We start from the raw sequence: 26,366 nt of genomic DNA, 5'->3' as shown, positions 1-26,366 counted from the left end.
CATGTTTTTTTTTCCCCCCACCTTGGCCTTTGACGTGCCCTTTAAAGCAAACGGCTCAAGACCTACTTATTCGCACTTGCTTTTAGTTGATTTTTTTAATGTCGTGTTATTCATGTCCCTCACCGTATATTGCCTTATATCCACAGCCTTTTTTTTGGCTATTATTTTAATGTTGTTTTATACAGTGGCGTGCACAGACATTTATATAGAGAGGCAGGCATGCTCAAGTGAAAAAAGGGCACCTTAATTGTGCAGCGCGTTGGAACCGGGCCGGGGTTGCCTAAATAGTGTGAGTTTATAGATTTTGCGGCCTAATAATATATTAGAAGTTTATTTTTTTTAATCAAGAAATGTCACCATGGTCCACATACTGTACTGTACAGTATCTATAAGTGCACCAAGTCTCTGTGCGTATACTGTACGTACTGTATACGTACGCCTGTACAATCCACGTAACTCGAGAACCGCTCGCCTCGCCGACATCAAATACATAGAATTCTAGGGCTGAGATATAGTTGAGAACCACTGACATAATATAGAAACATATAGGGTTTTCTTCAAGATGATTCAGAAGACATGAAGACATTTGTAGAATCAAACTTATAAGTCTAAATTATATGTCTAAATGGGTTAATGATCTCCTTCTCTCTCTCTCTTGGCCTCCTCACCCTCCCTCCTCACCCTCCTCACCCTCCCTCCTCACCCTCCCTCCTCACCCTCCCTCCTCACCCTCCCTCCTCACCCTCCCTCCTCACCCACCCTCCTCACCCTCCTCAACCTCCCTCCTCACCCTCCTTCCACCCTCCCTCCACCCTCCCATATAGGCATGGTGTGTGAGAAGGGCATCCAGATCCTGCTCACCACGGTGGGGGCCTTCGCCGCCTTCGCCTGATGACGGTGTCCATCAGCACCGACTACTGGCTGTACTCGCGCGCCATGATCTGCAACAGCACGGCCAACGCGTCCGCCGACGACCCCCACAACAAGGACAAGAAGGACCCCGGGGCCCTGACGCACTCCGGCCTCTGGAGGATCTGCTGCCTGGAAGGTAAAGGGGCTAATATGAGAGGGGGTGTGTGTGTGTGTGTGTGTGTGTGTGTGTGTGTGTGTGTTGCTGATTGGCTGCAGGCTGCATCACCAAATTAATGTGCACAGGGGATTTTGGAGAGGGACAGCAGAGATATAGACATAATTTTTGACAGGAATGCACTAGAAACTTACTTTTTCTTTTTTTTACATGCTCATATCACATTCTAGCCGAGATATATTTTCAAGTTGATAAAAAAGGAAAAAAATATTATAAATTTATATAAAAAATAAAAAATAAAAAAATAAAACAATGGTTCAAACCGATTCGAGTGCCAACCCTAACGAGCGAACATTCGAACCTTGAATGTTTGGGGACCGCCTGTTGAATGTTTGGGCATGACCCTGCATGCCTGCAGTCTAAAAAACCCTCCCTTATTGGTTCCGAGGCTGGTGTGAAGCCTCGTGGCTGCCTTTGACTGGCGGTGGTCATAGAGCCAATGAGATGTATATGTATATGAATGTATACAGGAAAAGCTACTATCCTTGTCCACTCCTCACCATAGATGGATATATTACATCAGGCGCGCTCTTGTCATCGTACAAATTGACGTCATATTAGGCGGACATTTGACCCAATTTCTCCTTTCTCATCGTCAATGGCAAATATTGAGACGTGTGGGACAAGATTTACGTCATATTTAGCGGACATTGAATGACCCAATTTCTCCTTTCGTCGTCAAATATCGAGACGTGTGAGGACGGGCGAAAGTGAAGCGGAAGTGCGGCATTAAGGCACGCATGCGTCGCTGTGCCACTCAGGTGACTATACTTAGCCAATTAAAGCTCGTCTTTTCGGGGGACTTCAATCAATTCAATCCAAAGGAACTTTATTGGCGCGAGAAAACAGACGTTTAACATTGCCTCTGATACTCAGGAGATGTACTCACGCCCCAGAGCCGAAGCAGGCGTCATGTCTACCTTGCTATGTGTGTGTGTGTGTGTGTGTGTGTGTGTTGTCCTTCACCATGTCCCTCGCCTCGCCCACTCTATACACTGTGTGGCGTGCACAGACATTTTGAGGGGCAGGTGCTCAAGTGAAAAAAGGGCACCTTGTGTGGTGTGTGGAACCTGCCTTAATAGTGTGTGAGAGTTGTAGATGTTAGGGCATAAATAATATCTCTGCTGTCGGGAGAGAAAACCATATATTTTTTTTTAAACAAAGCAATAATACAGCCTCATCAAAGTTGGCGTTGTGACTTTATGTATTGTCCTTTACTTCCATGAGAGGGGGAGAGGTGGTGGAGTTAGCCGCTTTAGCAGACATTTTGAGGGTCCAATGGAGTTCCTCACAGACGTAAAGGGTGTTCAATAGCACTGATTTATGCCAAAGAAAAATCAAAAGCCTCAAACAGAAACGATATCATATTAGACGCTTTTAATGCAAAATGGATCGACGTCGCCACGGGCCTGCACATACTGTACAAAGCAAAAAAATAAAATGAACAAACCAAGCAGGTGCTTTAGCACCACTTGGTGTCTATATCTGTGCACATCCTGCCTCTACAACTTGTGTAGAACAATGAAAATCGGGAATGTCGAATCTTGCATCCTCCAGCTACATATATGTGCCTGGAATGTGTTATGCGTCACGTTTTGCTACTGTAAATCTGAACATCTGGTTTTGTTGTTGTTGTTGTTGTTGCTGTTGTTGTTGTGGGAATAGAAAATGCAAGCACAGCGAGTGAGAGAGAATTTGTTGTTCCCAGCGGCCAAACTGCAGACAAACAAACAGGCCGTTTTGCTTCCCAGACTGTTCTGCTCTCTGTCCAGAAGAGATCATGCTGTTCATGTTCCTCTTCATGCCCTTCTGCGCTCTCTCTCTCTCTCTCTCTCTCTCTCTCTCTCTCTCTCTCTCTCTCTCTCTCTCTCTCTCTCTCTCTCTCTCTCTCTCTCTCTCTCTCTCTCTCTCTCTCTCTCTCTCTCTCTCTCTCTCTCGCAGCTGATACAGTGAGAAAAACATGTTCGTCAACATTTTAGTCAGTTTTTCACTGACTGAAACTAAACTAAATGAAAACTATAAGCTATGATGACTAAAACCAAGACTAAAAATGTTGACAATTTCATAGATAAACTGGACTAAGATGTTAGGGAGGGACTATAGTGGACAAGAGATCCAGTATAAGTCATTTTACACTTGGTTGCATGTTAGCCGATCTACGAGCTCACAATGCGACGCGTTGTGAGCTCGGCTCAGTGTCAAATCGAATCGGTCATTATGACGGCATCAAGGCCCGCCAAAATACAATTCAGTCGACTAAAATCGTATGATATTTAGTCGACTAACACTAAAACATTCCAGGTGACTAAAATGTGACTAAAACTACATGAAAACTGCCGCACGGACACCTTACAAGGAAACAGAGCACTGTCAGTGTCAACCTGGCTATTATTGTGATCTATATTGTGAGCTTGTAGATCGGCTGGCTTCACTATACCTTTGCGTATCACCGTTATACAGAAAAGTATACGACTGACATAGAAACATATATAGGGTAGGTACCCTCACAAAAACATGCAGTAATCCTGGTCTCTAAACTGCCTCCCCCTGGCCAGCTGGGGCGCCTGATGGAGGGGAAAGGAACTGGTTGGAATAACGTGTTCCTTCCACGCGCTATACGTCTAAGGAGCAACTTGGACACTCAAGCATGAAGGAAGCATGAGTTCAAGTCCGTTGCTCTCCCCAGGTTGGCGGAGGGTGTGTAGAGCCCAGGATCACAGTATGATTGACACAGGGGTGAAAAATGGGTTACAAAATCGTGGGATAAAAAATATATATATATAAAAAATAAATAAACATATAGCTTTTTCAGAAAACTGTCAGGATGTAGAAGACATTTTTAGAATCTGATCTCAGGTCAGAATGGGTTAATGTAATGGAGGGTGGGTGGGGGGGGGGGGGGGGGGTGGCATGAGAAGAAATACGGTTTCCGGCCAACATAAACCTTGCTTTCAGGCAGAAACGTTGTACAGTACATCCATATTTCAACTTTTTATGATTGTATTTTCAATAGATTACATTTTGTGTATAGATTAATGTCCTACTTTGTCATGAAGTTATCTGCTTGCTTTCAAAACAGCACTTATAGCCGTAAAACACTTGCCCTAGCCTGCAGCGACCTTGCATGCATATTATGCAAAGGCTAAAATAATATGTAATTAAACAAAAGTGGTTTTGTCCCGACTCGACACTTTTGGGCTCTAAAATTAGCTTACTTTTGATCTTATATAGAAGATGACTGATTATTGTGAATATTTTAATTTTTTCTTATTTTTTTCTTATTTCACAGCTCTGCCAAACTTCACGTACGCTCCCTTTAGATACGGCTTTGCATTCACGGACTAGATCTCTGCTTGTCTTGCTGCCAGCTGCTTCACATCAGTGTTGATTCCGTCGACTAAAACTAAGACGAAAAATGTTCGTCGGCTATACCTTTTTCCACTGAGGAAAACTAAATGGAAACTAAATGAAAACTAAGCTATGATGACTAGAACTATAAGACTAAATATATTGACAATTTCTTCAACAAATAAAAACTAGACTAAAATGCTATAGGAAGGGACTAGTGGACAAGAGATCCAGTATAAGTCATCTTACACTTGGTTGCATTCTGAAAAAAGCAGATCTTCAAATTTACATATTGGTTGTTGAGTTTGACCCACCAGTTTTGAAGATATGGCTTATAGAGTAATGTCTTGCAGAAAACAGCGAGTTGAGAAAAGAGGCTTGAAAGGTTCACTTCTGTGGTCTCTAACATTACACCTACTGTATAGCTACATGTCTAAGCATTTATTTCATATTTACATGTCGATTTCAGCTCTGACACCTATATTTCAGACATGCTCTAGTATATGTGAAGAGTCTGCCTGTGCTATTAACTCTTTTTTTTTTTTTAAAGGTGAAAAGCTGGAGTTTGCGCGATGGCAGGCTCTCAGTCAAATCTGGTCACACTGTATGAGGTCTCAACCCGTCAGCGACGATATAGTGTAGAACATATATAGCTGCCTGCATGGAAGGTATATAATACTGTATATATACAGTATAGTGGATGCAGAGAAAATAATAAACGCCTGCACGCATGGCAGATTCTCTCAGTGAGAAGTGAGTGTATACTAGCGCAGCCCGGGGAATACATGACCTTTCTTGATTAGCCACGGGGATATATTATATATTATTAGTGGGAGTTCCGCGGGGTGCGTACATCTCAGAGGGAATTAGAAGTGATGACCCTGCACGCCTTTATTTATTTTTTTTTTTCATCGCACATTTTCCGCCACGCTCTACAGTTTTATAGTAGATGGGTGCCTGTGGTGTAGACGTTAGAGGAGGGGGGGGGGGGGGGGGGGGGGGAAGGGGCCTTGAGGACCAGAAGCGAGTTCATACATTCTTTGTAGAAATCTGCGGACTGACACAGAACTTTTTTTAACCCATTCTGACCTGAGATCAGATTCTAAAAATGTCTTCTATACATCCTGACAGTTTTCCATTCTGACCTGAGATCAGATTAAAAAAAATGTCTTCTATGTCAGTCGCTCTTCGATTTTTCAAAAATAGCAGACCTACAAGCTCGTAGCGTGCCACTCGGTGGCGCGCTATATGAGCTTGTAGATCTGCTATTATTAAATAGCACAAGCTCATGAAGCATGTGATGTGATGCGTTGTGAACTTGCATATCTACTGTTTTAGAATGACCAAAGTAGGACTTGGTTAAACCCATTCTGGGCGGGAACCCCTTTTGTGCTTTAAAGCGCAAATAACATGCATTTTAAAACTGCTTTTAATATTTAATAATCATATTGTCTATGTCCCTCAAAGTTATTTCTAATGGTTTGAGCCTCAATCACCACTCTGATATAACCAGTCCTTGTCAATTCTTTCTGGACTTTGAAAGCAGTTTTAGCTGCAGTACCACACTGTCCTGAGGTGGAGAGGGTGCTGATATGCAGATTATTTAATATTTGAGTCATTATAATACTCATGCTAGATAAAACCAGGCTTGTTTCCATTCCATGCCAGCTTGGAAAATCAACAATGGTGGACATTGTAAACAAAGTGGAAATGCAAATTTGCAACTGAAGACTGAAGAAAAGGAGGAATTATACAAAGTAGGGTGACATTGATGACATCACGATGAGGCCAAAATCAGTCGAGCTGTTTCTGAGAGCAATTTCCATTAAAACACCCATATGACATGAAGGCCTGATTGTTCAAAATTGGTTATTTGTGGGGATAGAAAACACACATGGGAGCCCCAAAAACACAAAAGAAATTGAAAAAGTTGAATTTTATGTTATAGGTCCTTTAAGCAATTGCGTTATGCTTTAGCTATTCAAAAATAGCAGATCTACAGAGCGGCACCGAGTGGCGCGCTACGAGCTTGTATAGGTCTGCTATTTTTTTTAAATCGTGAAAATGTGGCGCACATCTTTGAATATATATCTTCTTTCAGAGCGAACGTTTTTAACTCAAATCTTTGCTTCTGGGGGGTTCCCTGGAACAACATATTTTCAGATGGGGGGTCCCCGGCCAAATGCAGATCATTCTGGGGGTCCTTGACATGAAAAAGGTTGAGCACCACTGACATAGAAACATATATAGGTTTTTCAGAAACTATAATACTATAAAAAATAATATACCAATACATAATTTGCCTCTGGGATGTAATGGAGTAGAACGTATATTTAAAAACAAAAATAGGAAAAAATAAATACTCAAGTAGAAGCAAAAAGTACCTCACAATTGTACAGTACTTATAGTACGCAGAGTAAATGCCATTGAACTGACGAGACCCTCCACGGCCCATGATGCGTTTCCTCTCCATCTGTCGTGGGGGTTTATTTTTGTAATGTCTTTTTTATCTGATTTTATGCACATTTGGTTTTTCTATGGAGCATATTTCATACCTCGGGCAGGGCCATTTTTGGAACGAAAAAAAAAAAAAAAAAAAAAAAGCTTTAACCCATTTTAAACCAGGAAAGCATCTGTGTCATTTTAGATTTTGAAAAGATATTTTTTGGGGGGGAATTTTATGCCTCTATGTGGATAGTATAGTAGTGAAGAGATCAGACATGGCTCGGGAATCGAACCGGCGATGAGTCAGGCTGCATTAGAGCCTAGAGCATTCTGAACGGGAACCCATTTTGGTGTTATAGCATCATGTTATGCTTTAGCTATTGAAAAATAGCAGATCTACAAGCTCATAGCGCGCCACCGAGTGGCGCGCTATGAGCTTGTAGGTCTGCTATTTTTGAAAAATCGAAGAACGATCGACTGACATTTTTAGAATCTGATCTCGGGTCAGAATGGGTTAATCAGACCAGTGTGTGTCCAGTGGAAACCTCGTATGAATCTGATCTCAGGTCAGAATGGGCTAGAGCGTATGGGTCGCATGAGTGACGTCACTTGGGCAGCGACGACGCAGAGTGCCTTCAGCACTTCCAGATAAGAAAGCTGCCGGAGAACTGTTGCTTTGTGTGTTCACTCTTTAATGTTTTCTGTTAGTACTCTAATCCCTCCCCTGGCTCTGAAGTTGTATTGTTGTATTAATAACTTTGTTGTTTGTGTTTGTTTGTCTTGTTTTGTATTGTAAATGTATATTGTCATGATGACTGTTATAAAGATTTGTTTAAAAAAAAACTTAAGCCTTCAGCACTGCATGCACTTCCGCCTTCATTGGGATACACACGTCGCTATTTTTTTTATAATATCTATGGGTGTGACCACTCTGACCTGAGATCAGATTCTAAAAATGTCTATTACATCCTGACAGTTTCATTATCAACCCATTCTGACCCGAGATCAGATTAAAAAAAAAAAATCTTTGATTTTTCAAAAATAGCAGACCTACAAGCTCGTATAGCGTGCCACTCGGTGGCGCGCTATGAGCTTGTAGATCTATATTTTTCAATAGCTAAAGCATAACATGATGCTAACACCAAAAATGGGTTCCTGCCCAGAATGGGTTAAATCAGTTATCCTCCATCTTTTCCAGCTTGCACGAAACATTTGCTGGCCCGTGGCCAATTAAATGGATAACAATGTGTGGAGGGGTCCAATTGGCACGACAAAGTTTGAGAGCGTACTGATTTAGAAGGTTAGACTCGGCCTCCGGGGGTTTTAATCGATGGTTATTGTTTTCGTGGGTTTTTTTTATGCACATTTCAGTTTTGCCATGGATCATATTCATATATTTCACATACCTCGCGGCATTGAGGCCGTCTTATAGGGACGATTAGAAATTGAACTCAACGTTGAACTTGAACTCAGCCCGTGCAGGTCGAGCGAGAGGACAAAAGAGTGGGAGGGGAAGTGGTGTTGATTTTGTTTTATAGTCGTTTTTTTGAATAAAGTTTTAGGCATATTTTAGTCATCTGAAAGGTTTTAGTTTTTAGTCTAGTTTTAAATCGACTAAATATCATTAGATTTTATTCAGCTAAATCTACAGTTGATTTAGTCAACGATGCTTGATTTATGCACTTGGTTGCGCTCTGAAAATATAGCTCAAGTTCACAATGCAATGCAGTATGATGAGCTGTAAACTTGTAAATCTGCTATTTTCAGAGTCCAACACTAGCGCATGAAACCAAACATTAAAATGACTTGTCTTTTAGTTCTACTGGATCTCTTCTCCACCTCCCTAACATTTTAGTCTACTTTTTATTCGTTGGCGGCAAAATCGTCAATCTATTTCTAATAGTTTTAGCCATCATAGTTTCCATTTAGTTTTTATTTCATTTTTGCCAGTGAAAAAAAGGTGCAGTAGTCGACGAACCAATGTTGTTTTCGTCGACTAAAACCAAGACGAAATATGTTCGTCGACTACCATTTTTCACTGTCGAAAACTAAATGGAAACTAAATGAAAACTAAAGCTATGATGACTAAAACTAAGACTAAATATGTTGACAATTTCGTCAACAGATAAAAACTGTAAAGAGTCAAATGTTAGGAAGGGACTAGTGGACAAGAGATCCAGTATAAATCATTTTACACTTGGTTGCATGCTGAAAAAAGCAGATCTTCAAGCTCACAACGAGTCGCTGCTCGACGCGTCGTGAGCTTGTAGATCTGCTATTTTCAGCAAGAATAAAATCAGCCATTACGACGGCATCAAGGCCCGCTGAAACACATTCCAGTCGACTAAATCGCCTGTAGATTCAGCCGACTAAAACCGCATGACATTCAGTCGACGAAAACTAGACTTAACACTAAAACATTCCAGGTGACTAAGATGTGACTAAGGGCGCTTTCACACCCAAAGTTATACATCTGTTATTTTTGCGCATGTGAACCTCGTACGCTGCCATTACATTTGCGCTGCGCCTCGACATGCGTCTACTATTAAAATAAAATCAGACTGTCAGCTGTCATATGATGATCCCCGTAAAAAAATACATGCTTTTATAACTAATTATTAATGCAGCCTCACAACTGCCGAAGCCCGACAGCTATTTTGGCTATCGTACTGTATTTGGTCTTCTATAAAGTCCGAATGCGTTCACACCAGTAACGAACCGCACCGTGGTTCGTTTGGAAGCGAACCGAGTCCGGCCTTTTATAGTGGACCATATGGTTCGTTTCTTTGATCCGCACCAGAGTTCGGATGCACGTTCACACCAACAGAACCAAAGGGGTAAGCGGACCATGGTTCGTTTTAAACGAACCAAACATGTCCGGTGTGAAAGCGCCCTAAGACAAAAAAAATGAAAACTATTCAAGAGACTATATTATGACTAAAAAACTGAAATCTAAATCTCCTGCCAAAAACAACACGGCGACGGACATTTTTTTCCGTCGTAGTTTTATAGTCGGGGCCAAAGCAATGCAGAAAGAAAAAGGCTTTCTATATATATTATTATATAATATATATATATATATTATATTATTATATAATAGCCCTGAAGTGAAGGTGGTTGAGAACGAGAGGACGAAGTGAAAGGGCCACGCTGCGCCGCGCCGCAGCGAGCCGTCTGGAAGTTACAACACTCTGTGGCAGGTGTTAAGTAGGAGAGAATGGATGGCTCGTTTGTCTTTTTATGCGTCTCAGCCTGTGGAATATAATTCAGAGGAGTTTTGTTCTTTCTGTGTGTGTTGGTCGTGGGGGGGCACGCACGCAGGGGCGGCCTTAAGGACGGGGAGGCCCCGTTCATAATTTTAATAATTATTATTATTTTTGTCAGTGTGTATTATCGGACTTCAAAGCACGAACGGCATACACAGCCAAGTAGAAAATACACAAAAGCAGCTTGCTTGATTAAACTTTTTTTTAGGAGGCAGCATTGGCTATACAATGATGCAATCGCAACTGTCAGCGCTGCTAGTGCAGTGAGTGCACACACTGGGAAGTGGGAACAATTACAACCAAACAACACACTATAATACTACTACTATTTTCAATTGAAACGATTGACACATATATAAGGCCGCCACTGCACGCACGCACATGTGCGTGTGTGCGTGTACATGTGTGTGACTGTGTGTGTGTGTGTGTGTGTGTGTGTGTGTGTGTGCGTGCGCCCTTACTTGTGAGGACAGTGTCCCCATGAGTATAGTAGAATTTGAGAGCATGCTGTGTGGGCGCCATTTCTTCTGGTTCCTGACGAGAGAAACGGTTGCACGGTTAAAAGGATTTTTTTTTTAAAGATATACATTTAGATTTCGGTATATCTATTCTAAAATTTAAGAAACGCTGGCGCGCTACGAGCTTGTAGGTCTGCTATTTTTGAAAATGTCGACTGACATAGAAACATAGCTTTTTCAGAAAACTGTCAGGATATGTAGAAGACATTTTTAGAAAAAAGTTTAAATAATTAGTTTTTCTGTTATTTTTTCACCTCTAAGTCCTCATTGGGTCCTATTGTTTAGTCTTACAATGCCATTGGCCAGGATATTTGCATATAAATAGAGCCGGGAATGATCACAACTTGAAAAATCTCTTTTGGAACAACATCTCTTTTTTTCTCTGGAAGATATTCCTCACAAAATTCCTCATATATTAGAACGGGCAAGGCCCTAGTATTGATAACATTAGGATTAGACTATTTAGAGGATTTAGAATTTAGGATTTATGCAGAAAAAATAGCTGATCAGCTCCTCACTCCTGGTAAACTGATATTTGTATGTCATTAAATGTTTCGATGAATTGAGTGTGAAGGACCGTGTGTGGAAAGGCTGGCTGACGCCACAAGGCTATACAAAAAGCAGACAGGTTTGGGTATTGTTTTTGTACTCTCTCTTGGGTATATACAGTATTTAGTTATGTACCTCTCCAAACGATTCACAAACAACAGTGCAAGCCTGCGACAATGCAAAACATAACTAACAGTGGTCAAAATCAACGTTCCAAACATAAAGAAAACAAATGCACGCGTAGCGCTACACTGGTTACAGGCTAAACATTTCACAAATGCTATGGCAGCTATATATAGCTTCAAAAATAGCAGATCTACAAGCTTGTAGACCTGCTATTGCATGACATAATGCTTAAAACACCAAAAGGGGTTCCCGCCCCAGAATGGGTTAAACAGATGCGACAAACCATAACATAATCAGTAAGTGGTATACAGTATATAAACCCAATTAACTCAAACCTGGCTAACTAATAAGGAAGGATTTTTCTTTTACTTTATATGCTCACATTTAAAAAAATGTCTATATTGATTTAAAATGGCATTCAAGAAGTCACTGTCCTAAAATGTTGACGTCCTCACAAGTACTGTGTAGTATCGTAATAGAAACCTGTGCGTGCGTGTGCGTGCGTGCGTGCATGCCAGCCAGCCGGCGATCCTGACCCACGTTATGTTGTCTGCCAAAATGTGTAAAGAGCAGGCAGATGTCAGGCGCTTACGGTCCTCTGTACGTCCACACGTAAAAAAGTCAATAGCCTGGATGACAGAGTGCGAAGTGCATGCAGTGCAGGATGGATGGATGGATGTGGCCTCTGTTACTGTACCAGATAAACTAGACCAGCAGCGAACAGACGACATTGTCTGTTCCGCTGTTCACTGCTAGTTATAGTTTTAACCCATTTAGACCTGAGGACGATTCTACAAATGTCTTGACAGTTTTCTGAAAAACCTCTGTTTCTATGTGTCAGTCGTTCTCAGCCTATTTCATGTCAAGGACCCCCAGAATTATCTGTATTTGGCCGCGGACCCCGCAGTCTGAACATATGTTGGGTTAAGAGCGGTTTAAGTCAAGCACTTGATGTTTAGACCCGAGACCAGATTCTACAAATGTCTTCTAAATGACAAGTTTGCTGAAAAACCTATGTTTCTGTGTCAGTGGTTCTGAAACTATGTCATGTCAAGGAACCCACGGACCCCAATCTCAAAATGTGTTCTTCCAGGGTGAGTGCCGCGCTACGAGCTTGTGTAGATCTGCTATTTTTCAAGATAATGCGGAACACAACAAAAGGAGCTATACCCATCCTATAAAATGGGTTAAAGCCACAGTAGACTTTGGCTCCAAGCTGCCACATTTTGAACGTGGTAACGTTCAGCAACACTATGCAGACTAAAGACAATACATTTTCACATTTGAGCAAGAATTGAGCCTCATCTCACGGTTTCAAACGGGCCTAGACACGGCTCAGTCAGAACAAAGGGGCACTACTTGTCACGGATGTAGACAGAGTCGAACCCAAGTGCAGAGTAACAACAAACACGAATAGAAGTTAAGTATTTACACTGAGTAGTAGGCAGGAATCAGGCAATTGCAAAATGACAAAGCAGTCAAAACAGGAATCCACAGACAAGCAACATGCATGACATCAAACTATGAACTGACAATGTTTGAGTTTGTGAAGAGTCCAGTTTTATAGGAGCAGGTTGATTAGCAAAGTGTTCACAGGTGGGTGACGAGGGAGTTGAAGACAGGTGTGTAAATGGGACTGCAGTGTGGTGGGAAATGAATGTGGGAGTGGCCATGGTGGAGTAGTCACAGGCTGAGGGGGAGAGAGAATGTGACACTACTATAGCGCTTGTGTGCTTTAGTAAAGGGGCCGTTAATAGTGGTTACGTAAAAGCCCATGATTAGCACAGTTGTTCTGCGCCGTGTTTAATTGATTCCCCAAGTGCGGTTTGGTTTGACGGTCACGTAGTGACAAGGAAAACTGTCTCGGCTGTAAAAATGTATTCTTATCCCAGTGTATGCTGAAGCGAATAGCTAAACCGCCTGGTCAGGCCCCCGGACCGGTCAAAATAAACCGGTCATCACTGTCTTTGATTGAGTCACACCCAGTGGTGGAAATGTACTGTACTTACTATACTTACTGTACAGTGCAATGTGGAGGTATTTTTCTACTCTACTGTACTGAGTATGTCCAATTTGCAATAATCTCAGAGGCAAATATTGTGCTTTATTTACTCCACTATAATTATTTGAAAACTTGAGTTACTATAGTAGTGACTTTGTAGATTTGGATTATTATTACAAAACCACTAGATTAGTACTTTTACTTTTGATGTGCATTGTCGAGTACATTTTTCATAGCGAACTTGTACTTGTATAGCAGACTATTTCTGGTATGCATTAAGGTTCAAGGTTTCTTTGAACCTTGCATACCAGAAAGTAAGTCGAAAATCACACCCCTGTGAAGTGAGGGGCGCTCTTATCCTCTTATCATCATGACGTAACATGTCTATTTTGCTCAGACACATATGCACCTAAAATTGTCCATTCATTGTCAACGCCGGGAACTAAAATCTTTGTGTAGGACGAAAATAGACGATTTCCTCGTCCACACATGCGGCGTAAATTCCACATTCATTGTCAATGGGAATGTAATGTTTGTGTGCAAGACGAAAATCTACACTAATAGCTGAATATAGGAGGGGCTATCAGCCCTAAAAAAATACTTCCTCCATCATGCACTGAATCCCAGGATGCTAAAGTGTAGCCCCTATAGCTATACGCTTTCTACAAGCTGAGCTTGTAGATCTGCTATTTTTCAATAGCTAAAGTATAAGAGAAGGTCCCTGAGTGGTCACTAGCTGGCTCTCTCTCTCTCTCTCTCTCTCTCTCTCTCCATTCTGTCGACCTTTTTTTGGGGAAGGGGGGGCTTTGACAGTTCCGCTGATCTGGAGTCAGATAAAAGTGGTGGTTTTGTTTGTGTATAGAGAGGCTATAGCATCGCAGTCCCACCCCCTTTCATGACGACACCAGGCCCAGGAAATAGTTCCCAATGCATTTTTCCCATAGACATTTCATATTTATTTAAAGACCTTATAAGCGTCGTAACAAAGCCAACTCTTGTCGTGACAAATCATGACAACAAAACACAATATTTTGGACCAAACAAATAATTACAAAGAAGAAAAACAACAAAGAAAGTGTTGTATAACCTGCCGTTTTCTTCTTCTTTCTAATTATTTGTTCAGCCTGAAAAATTGTGTTTGTTGTCATGGTTTGTCACGACAAGCAATGTTCCCCCTAAGGTGCGCCCGAGCGCACAAGCACACGCACATTGCCAAATGCTCTCGCGCACATCTGAAATCTGTCTCACACAGACGCTGGTGTAAAAAAAATAATAATATATGTTTTCTTAAAAAAATAAAATTGTGTGTCCCCCCCCCGGGTATCATTTAAACTACAGTAATAATACTGGGAGGGGGGGCTGGAACAACATATTTTCAAATGGGTGGCCAATTACTTTTTGGGGTCCTTGACAATATAGAGAACCACTGGTGTAGAAACATTACATTTCGACGTTAGGCCTAAATGGGTTCAACCCTGAAGCTACACAGGGGTTTCCTCGCCATAAATACAGGGGCCCAGGCTGCAGTTCCAGCTTTCACCACCACGTCTCGCAGCTTCAACCATGACTCTCATGGCCAGCCTTGCTATAATAGGGAACTTGGCTACCCTGCATGCCTACCCTGCATGGCTAGCCTTGCTATAGGGGACTTGGTGTAGCCTATACCCTGCATGGCCAAGCTTGGGATTGTCTCTTCAACAACAGAGTGTCTCGGCCAAGCTACACCGGGCATGTGTGCGTTTGACGTAAGCGCACTGCGCGCACAAAGTATGCGTGCAAAATGCCCTGTGGCTACACCAGATCTGTGGCGCGCGGCAGATTTGTGCGGGGCCTTCCGGGAGGATATATAGATACGCGCGCATGGGGGCATATATAGTACGCACGTAAAAAAAATTGAACCGATCCTATTTTTAGAGCACGCGTAGGATGGCCCGCGGTATCCGTGCGTCTGGTGTATAGCTGGTATCATTGACATATATTGGTCCTATCCAAACGCACTGTACGCGCGCAGTAGACGCACGCAGTAAACGCACGCAGTAAACGCATATGCACGCGCGCAAAATTGCCTGGTGTAGCCCCACACGGCCATCGATTGTGCAATGTGTCTTGTTATTTTCGAGTGGTTGGAATGCTCCACTTCCTTTCCTCTCCCCTCCCCTCCCCTCCCCTCCCCTCCCCTCCCCTCTCCTCTCCTCTCCTCTCCTCTCCTCTCCCCTCCCCTCCCTACTCTTATTCGGTCATCGTGCAAAAAGCTAATTTGTCCTCCAGCTAAAGCTTCCTGATAACAGAAGAAGCCTATTAGAGATAAGCTTCCGGCCCCTCTGAGCACTTGCTGCAGTGCCCACCATGCTCGTCCCCCCCCCCCCACCCTCCCCTCAGTCGCTTCTAGTCCCCATATCTTCTGTCTTATATATACACAGGTGCTCTATTTTATTTTATATATATCGCCGCGGGCAGAAACCTCCGTAAAAAGAGTATTTAAACTTTTTGTGGGTTTTTTGAACGCCTTCTTATACTTGATGACACGTCACGCGAACGGAAAGTACAGCAGATCCACAGCAGCTTTGGGACATATACTGTATTATAATATTATATATACAGATTTCTACCAGAAAGAGACCGTATCTTTTTAATCTCTTTCTTTCTCCGCTTCTCTCTCCGCTCATGCCTTCTGGCTTCTGCACCTCTCTCTCTCTCTCTCTCTCTCTCTGCTCTCCATTCACCCTATCTGTCCATCTGCCTCTCTCTCTATCACTCTTTCTATCTCTCTCTATCACTCTCTTTCTATCTCTCCTCTGGGTCTCTCTCTCTCCCTCCGTGCTCTCCATTCACCCTATCTGTCCATCTGCCTCTCTCTCTCTCTCATCTGGGTCTCTCTCTCTCTCTCTCTCTCTCTCTCTCTCTCTCTCTCTCTCTCTCTCTCTCTCTCCACGGTTGCAGCACAGCAGTGGGAGAGAGAGAGAGAGAGAGAGAGAGAGAGAGAGGTCCTCAGTATATTGGCGTGGATTTGGAGGTCAAGCATGCTTGCTGTCCGCTGGGCATTACCGCGGAGGGCCGGCCGCTCAGTAGAGCCACGCAGCGGTGCAATGAACTGTGCAGGTGCACTGAGCGAGAGAGAGAGAGAGAGAGAGAGAGAGAGAGAGAGAGAGAGGAGCTTCAGGACAAGCTGGGCACTGAAAGATTCATGCCAGTGGGTGGGTGGCATGGTGCGTGCGGGCGAGCGCACATCACTGCTGCTCTGGAGAGAGAGAGAGAGAGAGAGAGAGAGAGAGAGAGAGAGAGCAGTCTTCTCCTCTGCCTTTCCTGTTTATATGTTCGTTTTACACTCGGTCGAGCGGCCTATATATGAATAATATGACGCGCCGGAAATAGACGATCTGCAAGACTTTCGGTATAATAATATGCGGCGCAGGCGAGCGGCTGCGTGAATAAAATCACTCGTGTGAAGTTGAGGGTTTATTATGTATAGGCTGTGTTTTAACCTGCCACGCATGTCGGGAGCTAGCGAGTGAGTTTTAACCTGCCACGCACGTCGGGAGCTAGCGAGTGAGTTTTAACCTGCCACGCACGTCGGGAGCTAGCGAGTGAGTTTTAACCTGCCACGCACGTCGGGAGCTAGCGAGTGAGTTTTAACCTGCCACACACGTCGGGAGCTAGCGAGTGAGTTTTAACCAAGCCCCCCCAGTAAAAGACTAACTCCAACGTTGAAGATGCCACTACACCTACTGGCGACATGTGGAACTTGCAGCACTTTCATGGAGACGGACGGACGGACGTTCATGACGTCACGTTGCGTAAGCCATTGAGTTATACTCATACTTCCGGCAGTCTTCCGCGGGTGCCACTGAGCAACTTCCACTGAAATGAATAGTGGTTCGGTCTCTATCCTTTTTATTACTCTATGGTTTTAACCTGCCACGGGTTAGTTGTATAACCGGCCGTGCATGTCGGGAGGGGGGTGGAACTATGTCTGACCAAACGTGTGCACCTCGCCTGGGGGAAACCAGTCCGGGACTCTCTCCACAGCTCCCCCATGCAGGAAAACTCCACCATCAAAGCCAAAAAAATAAATATATATATAGCCTTAAATAATGAATTCAGGGTGAACTCAGAGTGAGCTGAGGGCATGCGTAAACGAAAGGAACTGAATATGACCCAAACACATTCAATAAACCCCAAGTAGAAAAGCTAACGTATCCACTTAAGAGGGAAAAGCTGGTCAAACACAAACGTTATAACTCAGCCCTATAACGAACGCCATGCTGTTAAATAAATGAGTGGTTTGCAAACATTACATGAATCAGGAAAGAAGTCCCGAGAGGTTGCACTGCACACACACACACATCCAAAAATAATTTCAAAGAGAGCTGTATGAAGTAGAATGAAAGGGGAAAAAAAGAATCTGCGTCCAGTCTTAAAAGTTCCCCAAAATAACTGTTGGAAATTAAACGAACGTTTTTTTTTTTTATCGACCGGCAGATGTCTTCGGCAGGTGTTGTTTTTGGATGAATAACGAACGGTATTTTTTCTTTGAATCTTTGAATATGTATTCTTTCACAGTGAACACTTCCAACTCATATCTTTGCTTCTAGTGGGGGGGGGGGGGGGGGGTACCTGGAACAACATATTTTCAGATGGGGGTCGGCGGCCAATTACATATAATTTTTGGGGTCATCGACATGAAATAGTTTGAGAACCACTGATATTGAAACATGAGGTTTTTTCAGAAGACTGTCAGGATTTAGAAGACATTTTGTAGAATCTGGCCTCAGTCCTAAATACCTTAAAGCACCACGCTTCACCCTATCTTATAATAAGTCCTCACTAATAATCATGAAGAAATGGCGCAATTATTTTCTACTCGGTCTGTGTCTCATAGGAGGGCAGTTCAGAAACCGTCTTCCAGTGACATCATCGATGGGGAATACAAGCTAATAAAAACGGCAGGCTTTCTAGTCCATGAAAACTTGCAATGCGAAAATGGAAGCCATCGTTCTCACGATGATGAAAATCTTGTTTAAAAAATAATCTGCCTAATGATGATGTCACTGGAAGACATGCACAGCCCTCATATGAGACACAGACTGAGTAGAAAAAAATCGTGCCATTTTATCATGATTATTAGTGACGACCTATTATATGAAGATAGGTTGAAAAGTGGTGAAGTGGTCCTTTAAAGGCGGTGTGCGGATGTTCATTCCCTTTCATTCTAAGCAACACTTTAGCTATAGCAGGTTGGCTGAACAGGGACAGACAGAGCTATAGCACACTGGAGATCTGATTGGCTGAACAGGGACAGACAGATAGCACACTGGAGATCTGATTGGCTGAACAGGGACAGACAGAGCTACCGTATATAGCCCACTGGAGATCTGATTCTGGGGTAAGCCCCTTTTAAACCCTCCGCTGGAAAGCTGGAACCAATCGGATCCCTGCAGGAACAACCGACACACTCACATCGTCCACTCATTCTATCAGCCAAACGCACACGCACGCACGCCACGCACGCACCTGCACAGAGTTTCAGAGAAGATTATAGTCCCCATGTCCACACGTCCCATGGTGTGGTTTAAAAAAAAAGGAGCTTTACAGAACCTTATAAGTATCTCTCCATAATTTCAACTTGTTATGTTTATGTTTTCATGCTTGCTATATAAACATTATATTATATAAAAATTATATTATATAAAAATTGAGTTATTTAGTACGCAGCGCAGCATGTATAGGCCACACACACACACACACACACACACACACACGCACACACACACACACACACACACACACACACACACACACACCAAAGTAAGCCCATAGCCGAGCCATGAGGCCCATAGGGGCCTAGCCCTGAAACATGACTCTCGTATTCATACGAGAGTCATGACGAATCTTCACCCTATTTTTTGCACTTGCTGCATTTACAAACTTTCCGTATATATAAACATTCAGATTTCAAATATAAAGTACTCACATTTTGTCTCACGGGTGTTAGCTAGTAGCAGCCCAATCGCTAGCACTGCTGCGTTCCGCGTTCTTTAATAAAAAGCATTTTTGTCCGGTCATTTCTGTGTTTTGCCCGTTTTTGCCTTGTTTTCCCTTCCACTTCCTCATTTCCCCAAGTGCTGCTTTAGGCCACTCCCCTTTCCACTGTGCACGCGCACACACACACACACACACACAGACTCGCACTCACACTCACGGCGCAGCAAGTACGGTACAGTCCAGTACAGTATAGTACAGTACGGCACAGTATGGTACAGTACAATACGGTGCAGTATTGTACAATACAGCACAGTATACAGTATGGTACAGTATACAGTATGTTACTGTACGTTAGATATTTTAACTGAAAAGCATATATGGCGTCTAATGGCTGTTATGTTTGATTGATTGATTGAAATCTTTATTAACAGTTTGCAGAATTACAGTACATTTCAAGCACAAACTCAATACAAAGACTGTTAACTGTGAGTGGACGACCCAATTAAGCATTACACTTGTTTACAACAGGGTCCACATTGTTCAATTCATCAAAACATTTAGAGACAAACAAATGTCTCACACTGTGCCTTTGTACTGTGTGTTAAATCATGTTGTCATTGAATTGTTTATTAGCCATGTAAAAGGCCTCTTTCTCTGCTTCAATAACACAACATTGAGGCATGTTTGAAAGACGTGGCAGACGGCCAGATTTATCATCTTCCTTTGGGCATTGAAAATCATTGCAAGTGACAACCGACAGGGGCGCTGAGGTGCAGGTGCCGAAAGGCGGAAGTTTAAGGCAAAACCGGGAAAAACACAGAAATGACCGGACAAAAATGCTTTTTATTAAAGAACGCGGAATGCAGCAGTGCTAGCGATTGGGCTGCTACTAGCTAACACCCGTGAGACAAAATGTGAGTACTTTATATTTGAAATCTGAATGTTTATATATACGGAAAGTTTGTAAATGCAGCAAGTGCAAAAAATAGGGTGAAGATTCGTCATGACTGTCATGATAATCATCATGGCAGTCATGTTCAGGGCTAATAGGGGCCTATCTCCTGTTTCTGTAGCGTGAGGCAGCTTGATGTACAAGTACACTAGACATGATGCACAGGGACTTATACCCCCCAATCCAACCCTTGATGCATTGCTGAGGCATTGGATCCCATTTTTAGAGTCTTTGTTATGACCGGGACGGGGATCGAACCCCTGACCTCCCAGTCTCAGAGAGAACGCTCTAACTACATAGGCCACTGAGCCACTAGTTCACCAACAGTCTGTATTGGAAATTAAAGAGCCTGTGTATTATGCAAATCACAGAGGCCAGGCCGGTCAATAACACACGACATTGCACACATGTTAACACCTCGTTTCTGCACGGCGGCAGAAGCAGTAGCAGCAGCAATAAACAATAATGTATGTCTTACCTATGTTTGGGAGAAAGTGCAATCCCAATTCCCCATGAAGTGTATCCAACCGAGCAATAGTTTATTAAATGGGTTTGCAAACTGCACTCTCCAGCTCAAATCCAAACAGGTGCAACCATGAACAGGTTCCTGCATGTCACGCAGCACCTGTTACAAATGGTTCCTATGTGCGACTCATAGCAACAGACACCCATATTATTACTCAAAATAGTCCGGCGGATGGGGTGGACGGGAAGGAAATTTGGTATATACTGTAGTCTTTTCTTTATTGGCCTAAAATATAAAAAAGAATATTTACCAAATTTCCCACTTTAAACAAAAGTTTGCCGGACAAACAAACACCTTTTTCAACAACTATTTTATTCCAGCCACCCCACTTCCCGTGCCCCTTTACATCTGCAATTTGTCAATAGCCAAAGTAGAAAATAATGATTAAAATCTAAAATAGATTAAGCTCCAAGAGCTAATCCATCAACATGACAACAAGGATTGTACGAACAACGCATCGAGGCCTGGGCAGCTATAGTGTAGCGGTCCGGTAAAAATTTTAATGACCTTTTTTTTAAAATTTCTTTTGGCATTCAGACAGCCAGCAATGAGTAAAATAATAAATAAAATAGCAGATATGGTATACAAGTACGGTATATAGGAGCATTTTGGGGGTCTTTGACATGAGAGAGTTTATGAGAACCACTGCATCATGGTGGCTGTGTCCTGACCGTGTGCCTTATACGTGCATCTCTTTCTCCACAGAGCCAGTGGAAACCTAACGAGACGTCGTCATCATGTCCATCTGTCCCCCTCTGTCTGTCACCGTCACTTCATCTCTCTCACAATCCGTCCGTCCGTCCGTCCGTCCGTCTGTCAGTCCGTCTGTCTGTCTGCAATACAGATACAAGACCCCCATGGGCAGGGCGGGTAGTTATCTGTCTGTCTGTCTCTGTGTGTGTGTGTGTGTGTGTGTGTGTGTGTGTGTGTGTGTGTGTGTGTGTGTGTGTGTGTGTGTGTGTGTGTGTGTGTGTGTGTGTGTGTGCGGGTGCAGTGCACGTGTACATTGGGTTTGTATGTGCTTGCATGCATATCCTCCTGAGAACCAAGCAGAATTTTGCATATTCCAGTTGAAGGTTTTCTTGTGATTTTCTCTATATTTCTGAAGATTTTATTAAACATTTTTTCAATGTACAACTCCCCCCCCCCCCCATCACCCCCACCCTCCCCAAGGTTCCGATTATCGCATTATTATTATTGCAACAAGGAGGACATTTCATCAGTTAGTTCACGTAACAATCAAAATATATAAAGTAAAAAAATATATATCTATATATGAGAAATATATGACATTATAGTTGTGCTTTGACCTTTTCTACAGCATCTGTAAGTGCCTCAATAGACTGCCTTTTTGCTCCAATTATAGCTCTCGCAAATTGATATTTCCGAAGATAAATAAAGTAATAAACATGTATTTTTTATTTAACAAATCTTGTACGTTGATCTTGAGGTCCACTATACAAGCCATGTGACCCCGAACTGGAGCACCACATTGGGGTAGTGGTGAGGGTTGGGGGTGTGGCCGACTGTGGAGCAGTGTTAATTTCTTCGACTAATGAAAAATGTTCGTTGACTACCTTTGTTCACTCACGAAACTGAATAAAAACTAAGTAAAGAATAACCGTTGATGACTAAAATATATTGACAATTTCCTCGACAAATAATAACTAGACAAAAATGACAAAATGTAGTGTGTTGACGCACGTCGCTTGTTGTCTTGACGGAGCGTGACAGATTTTAGTTTAGGGACATTGATTTCAGACCCGGAAGTGCACTTTTTATCATTTATCATTTTATCATCTACTCGGGTTTATGTGAACACAGTTTTGAAGTTGCTTGACTCAGTATTTAGATTATTTTATATTCATTTGAGCTGCCCCGCCCCTTCCTATACAAAGTCATTTCTAGTAAACTCCATTTTAACCATGATGGATTCATCGGAAACACCAGAGCATTGTTTTCCGGTGACTGATATTGTCCTTCTAATACGTGAGGAGGTCGTGTTATTTCATTTCAGTTTTCATTTATTTAAAAAAGAATAAAAAATAAATGAATTGGTAAATAAATGAGGAGAAGGAGTCTCCGGAGGAGATTTAAAAAAAAATCTAAAACTAGTATTAAATAGGAAATGAAATTGCAAATGAAAAAACACGACCTCCTCACGTATTAGATTAGAAGGACAATGTCAGTCAAAAGAAGAAAGGACAGGTGTTTTTGATGAATCTAACTGGAGTTTGGAGTTAAAATGGGTTTGCATATAGGAAGGTTAATATCAAAATACTGAAGCAAGCAACTTAAAAAAAACTGTCTGGGGTGTTCACATAAGCCTGCAGTAGACAATAAAATTACCAACAGTGTTTTTGAAAGTGAATTAATTTAACTTTCTCCAGTAACGGGCTGTATCAAATATGAATGAACATAATAAACGATGCAGAGACACCCGCCTGACAGAAAAGCCTGGATAATTTGTTCATTTTTGGAACATGTACAGTTCTTATATCTAAGATCCCCCTGTGGGGATTAGAATAGAGGGTATATATACAGTATGTGCACGCATAAAGTGAGTGCGAATCGAGTGGCAAAGCGAGTTTAACGTAGTTCAATCCAAATTAGATGCCTTTTCTGTTTGGTTGTATGGGCTGTCAAGGCCAGAAAGTCGTTTTTTTTGCCACTCAGTATAGGCGTTCCTGCATGACTTCCAGGTATGATGATGATGTCGTCATACATGTGCGTACCGCCGTACCCTCTATATAACCAGTAACGCCAGACTGCTGGGCGAGCGCTGGCGCTTTGGCATGGAGGTTGGAGGGGGTCAGATCAATACATGGAATGAATTCTGTACTGGCCATATTATGGAGCGTGTCTTGAGTGTACAGGGTTTGATGAGGCCAGATCAACATAAGGAATGTCAAAACAGGTCAGCGCCATATATGGAGATCTAAGGGTGGCAGCGCGGGGTCAGTGTCTCAAGTGTTCAGGGTTTGATGAGGTCTGGCCATAAATGGAGCGTCGTGTCTTGATTGCAGGGTTTGATGAGGCCAGATCAACAAATGGAATGTCAGAACAGGTCAGCTCCATATAAGGAGATTTAAGGGTGTCCGCGGGGGCAGTTTCTTGAGTGTACAGGGTTTGATGAGGGCCCAGGTAGGGCCGGGCCTTAATTTTCGGGCCTGTTGATAACTCTCGTTTTCGCCGGCCGCCGGGCGTGGCTGCACTATAATAACTTTGGGGCGGGCCCGTCTAAGAGTTTAAATGGACAGGTGTCAGTCAAAAGGGAGACATCAAAGAGGATATAAGGACGGGTGGGGAGGGATGAACATGTGGAATGTGTCAGAACAGGTCAGCTCCATACATGGAGATGGAGGCATGATGTCACGAGGCGTGACCATATATGGAGGTGTGACGTGACGCACGGGGAAATGCAGGTTTTTTCATAGCAAATGCGACCTCACGCGGTCACTCGCAACAAAGAACGCGCCCCTCCATAGCGGCAGTGACATCTGCGACTTCAGCGCTCTGTTGTGGAAGTTTAAAAAAAAGATGACCTCTCGAGGTCGGTCAGTCATTTTAGTTTAGTTGTTCTTTTAGAAGAACCTGGAAGGTGTCCCCGCCTCCACACATGGTCGGTCGTCTTTGGAAAGCCTCACGGTGTCCTCTTCAAAATGACAACGCCATACTTTTATACCGTGCTATTTACTCGATTGAGATGCAGATGAGATGCACGAAAACAATGTCCGCCGCAGAGGGCACGGAGGAGGACCATCTGGTTATCAGGAGGGCGTGCGTGCGCCGTGTGCGCGCCGTGCGCGCCGCGTGCGTGCGTGTAGCCTATATACAGTATGCATTTGCTTGTCTCTCTCTCGAGCCAGGCAGCTATATTACACAATCTAAGAAATTCCATAAATTAGAAAACCAATTATGTTTAAGAAGTTCTATATAGCAGCCGATCCACCAGCTCGCCAACACACAGCGGTTGTACTGTCCTAAATATAAGTGGCTAGATATCTTGACAGTCAGATAAACTCCTCCTTGACACTAAGGGCTGTATTTTGCGTGTCTTAAGTACCAGGTCTTATTCCCTAACTTGAGTAAACTAAAGACCTGGAGGCGTGATCAATGCTCTTTGGCCACTCAGAATAGCCAAATGGCATTGATCACGCCTCCGGGTCTTTAGTTTACTCAAGTTAGGTAATAAGACATGGTACTTAAGACACGCAAAATACAGCCCTAAGACTCTGAAGACAGTTGTTTCCAAATCCACAGGTTTACTAACATCAAAGAAGTGTGAAACTGAAACTTACAAATAAAGCATAATCAATATCCACAATATATCAAAAATAATCATGTACAATCATCAATGAACATCTAAGCATTAGTTACATACCCATGATGCTATCAACAGGCGTATATGCAGGTACAGTAGATGTTGTTGGATTATCATAGACAAAACACACAGCTTCTCTGTGCTCAGCCATGTACTAAACTGAATTTACTTCCTGGTTACAGGTGATCACATGACATTCTGCTGGTCACATGACTACTGATACACTCTGCTCTTAAAGTGACCACACACACAATTGCAAAACATACAGCATTACATTAAACAAAACACATTTGTAAAATATTAAATTGCAACTTGAAACGTTGTAACTAAACAGCGGTATATACATCATTGTGAATGTCTCATTTCTCTTTTGGGTCACGGGTTAAAAAGTTTGGGAACCGCTGTAACCCCCGGCCTCAGTGGTGTGTATAGAATATATTGACACTTATATATCGATATGAATATGAATCCACAGACATGTAACAGTGACATAATGATCCTATATACAGTATGCTGATGGCACAGCTAACAGCCACAAGGTCACTCTGACCGTCATCGTCATATACTCAATACAGTGCAAGACAGTATACGCAGTGAAAATATACAAACGGGGTCCCATTTGGTGTACTGTACACCCTCGGAGTTAAAATTAGGCCTGCTGATTTTTACTGCGGACACATTATCGCCGTACAGAAAATATGCAATCAGATATATCTCTGTTCTGGTTTACGAATTGATTTTCTCTGTCGGCGTGTGTCATCACGCTATATATGTATGCGTATACGCCCGGGGAATGACCAGATTGCAGAGAGACACCGAGGCCCCCATTTTCCACCGAAACAACTTCCGAAACGTTCTAGATTCCCGGCTTTGCGTGTCCACCAGTTTTTAATATGTTAAGTGTTGTTTTTGGCAGCACATTTCTATTTTTAGTTCATATAGTCATAGTCTTTTGGAATGAACCTTCATTTAGTGTTAGTCACGTTTCAGTCACCTGGAATTGGATTAGTGTTTAGTCTAGTTTTAGTCGACTAGATATCATAAGATTTCAGTCGACTAAATCTACGGTTGATTTAGTCGACTGAAATGTATTTCTGGCGGGCCTTGATGTGGTCATATAATGGCTGATTTTATACACTTGCTGAAAATAGCTGATGTACAAGCTCACAACGTGTAAGCAGCGCGACGCATTGTGAGCTTGTAGATCTTCTATTTTCAGCATGCAACCAAGTGTAAAATGA

At 42.7% G+C, this 26,366-nt stretch overlaps 1 pseudogene across 1 annotated transcript in view; it reads left to right on the top strand.

The window, feature by feature from the left end:
- LOC308318387 (voltage-dependent calcium channel gamma-4 subunit-like) overlaps positions 1–26,366 on the top strand; it is a 46,019-nt pseudogene that overhangs the window by 5,608 nt on the left and 14,045 nt on the right. The window contains exon 2 of the transcript in view: positions 825–1,048. The product of the transcript in view is annotated as a voltage-dependent calcium channel gamma-4 subunit-like (transcript). The remainder of the gene's footprint in view (positions 1–824; positions 1,049–26,366) is intronic.

This window comes from Protomyctophum bolini (genome assembly GCF_963924005.1).
Source record: "Protomyctophum bolini genome assembly, chromosome: 7".
Lineage (NCBI taxonomy): Eukaryota > Metazoa > Chordata > Actinopteri > Myctophiformes > Myctophidae > Protomyctophum > Protomyctophum bolini.
This window is presented reverse-complemented; position numbering and strand designations above follow the sequence as displayed.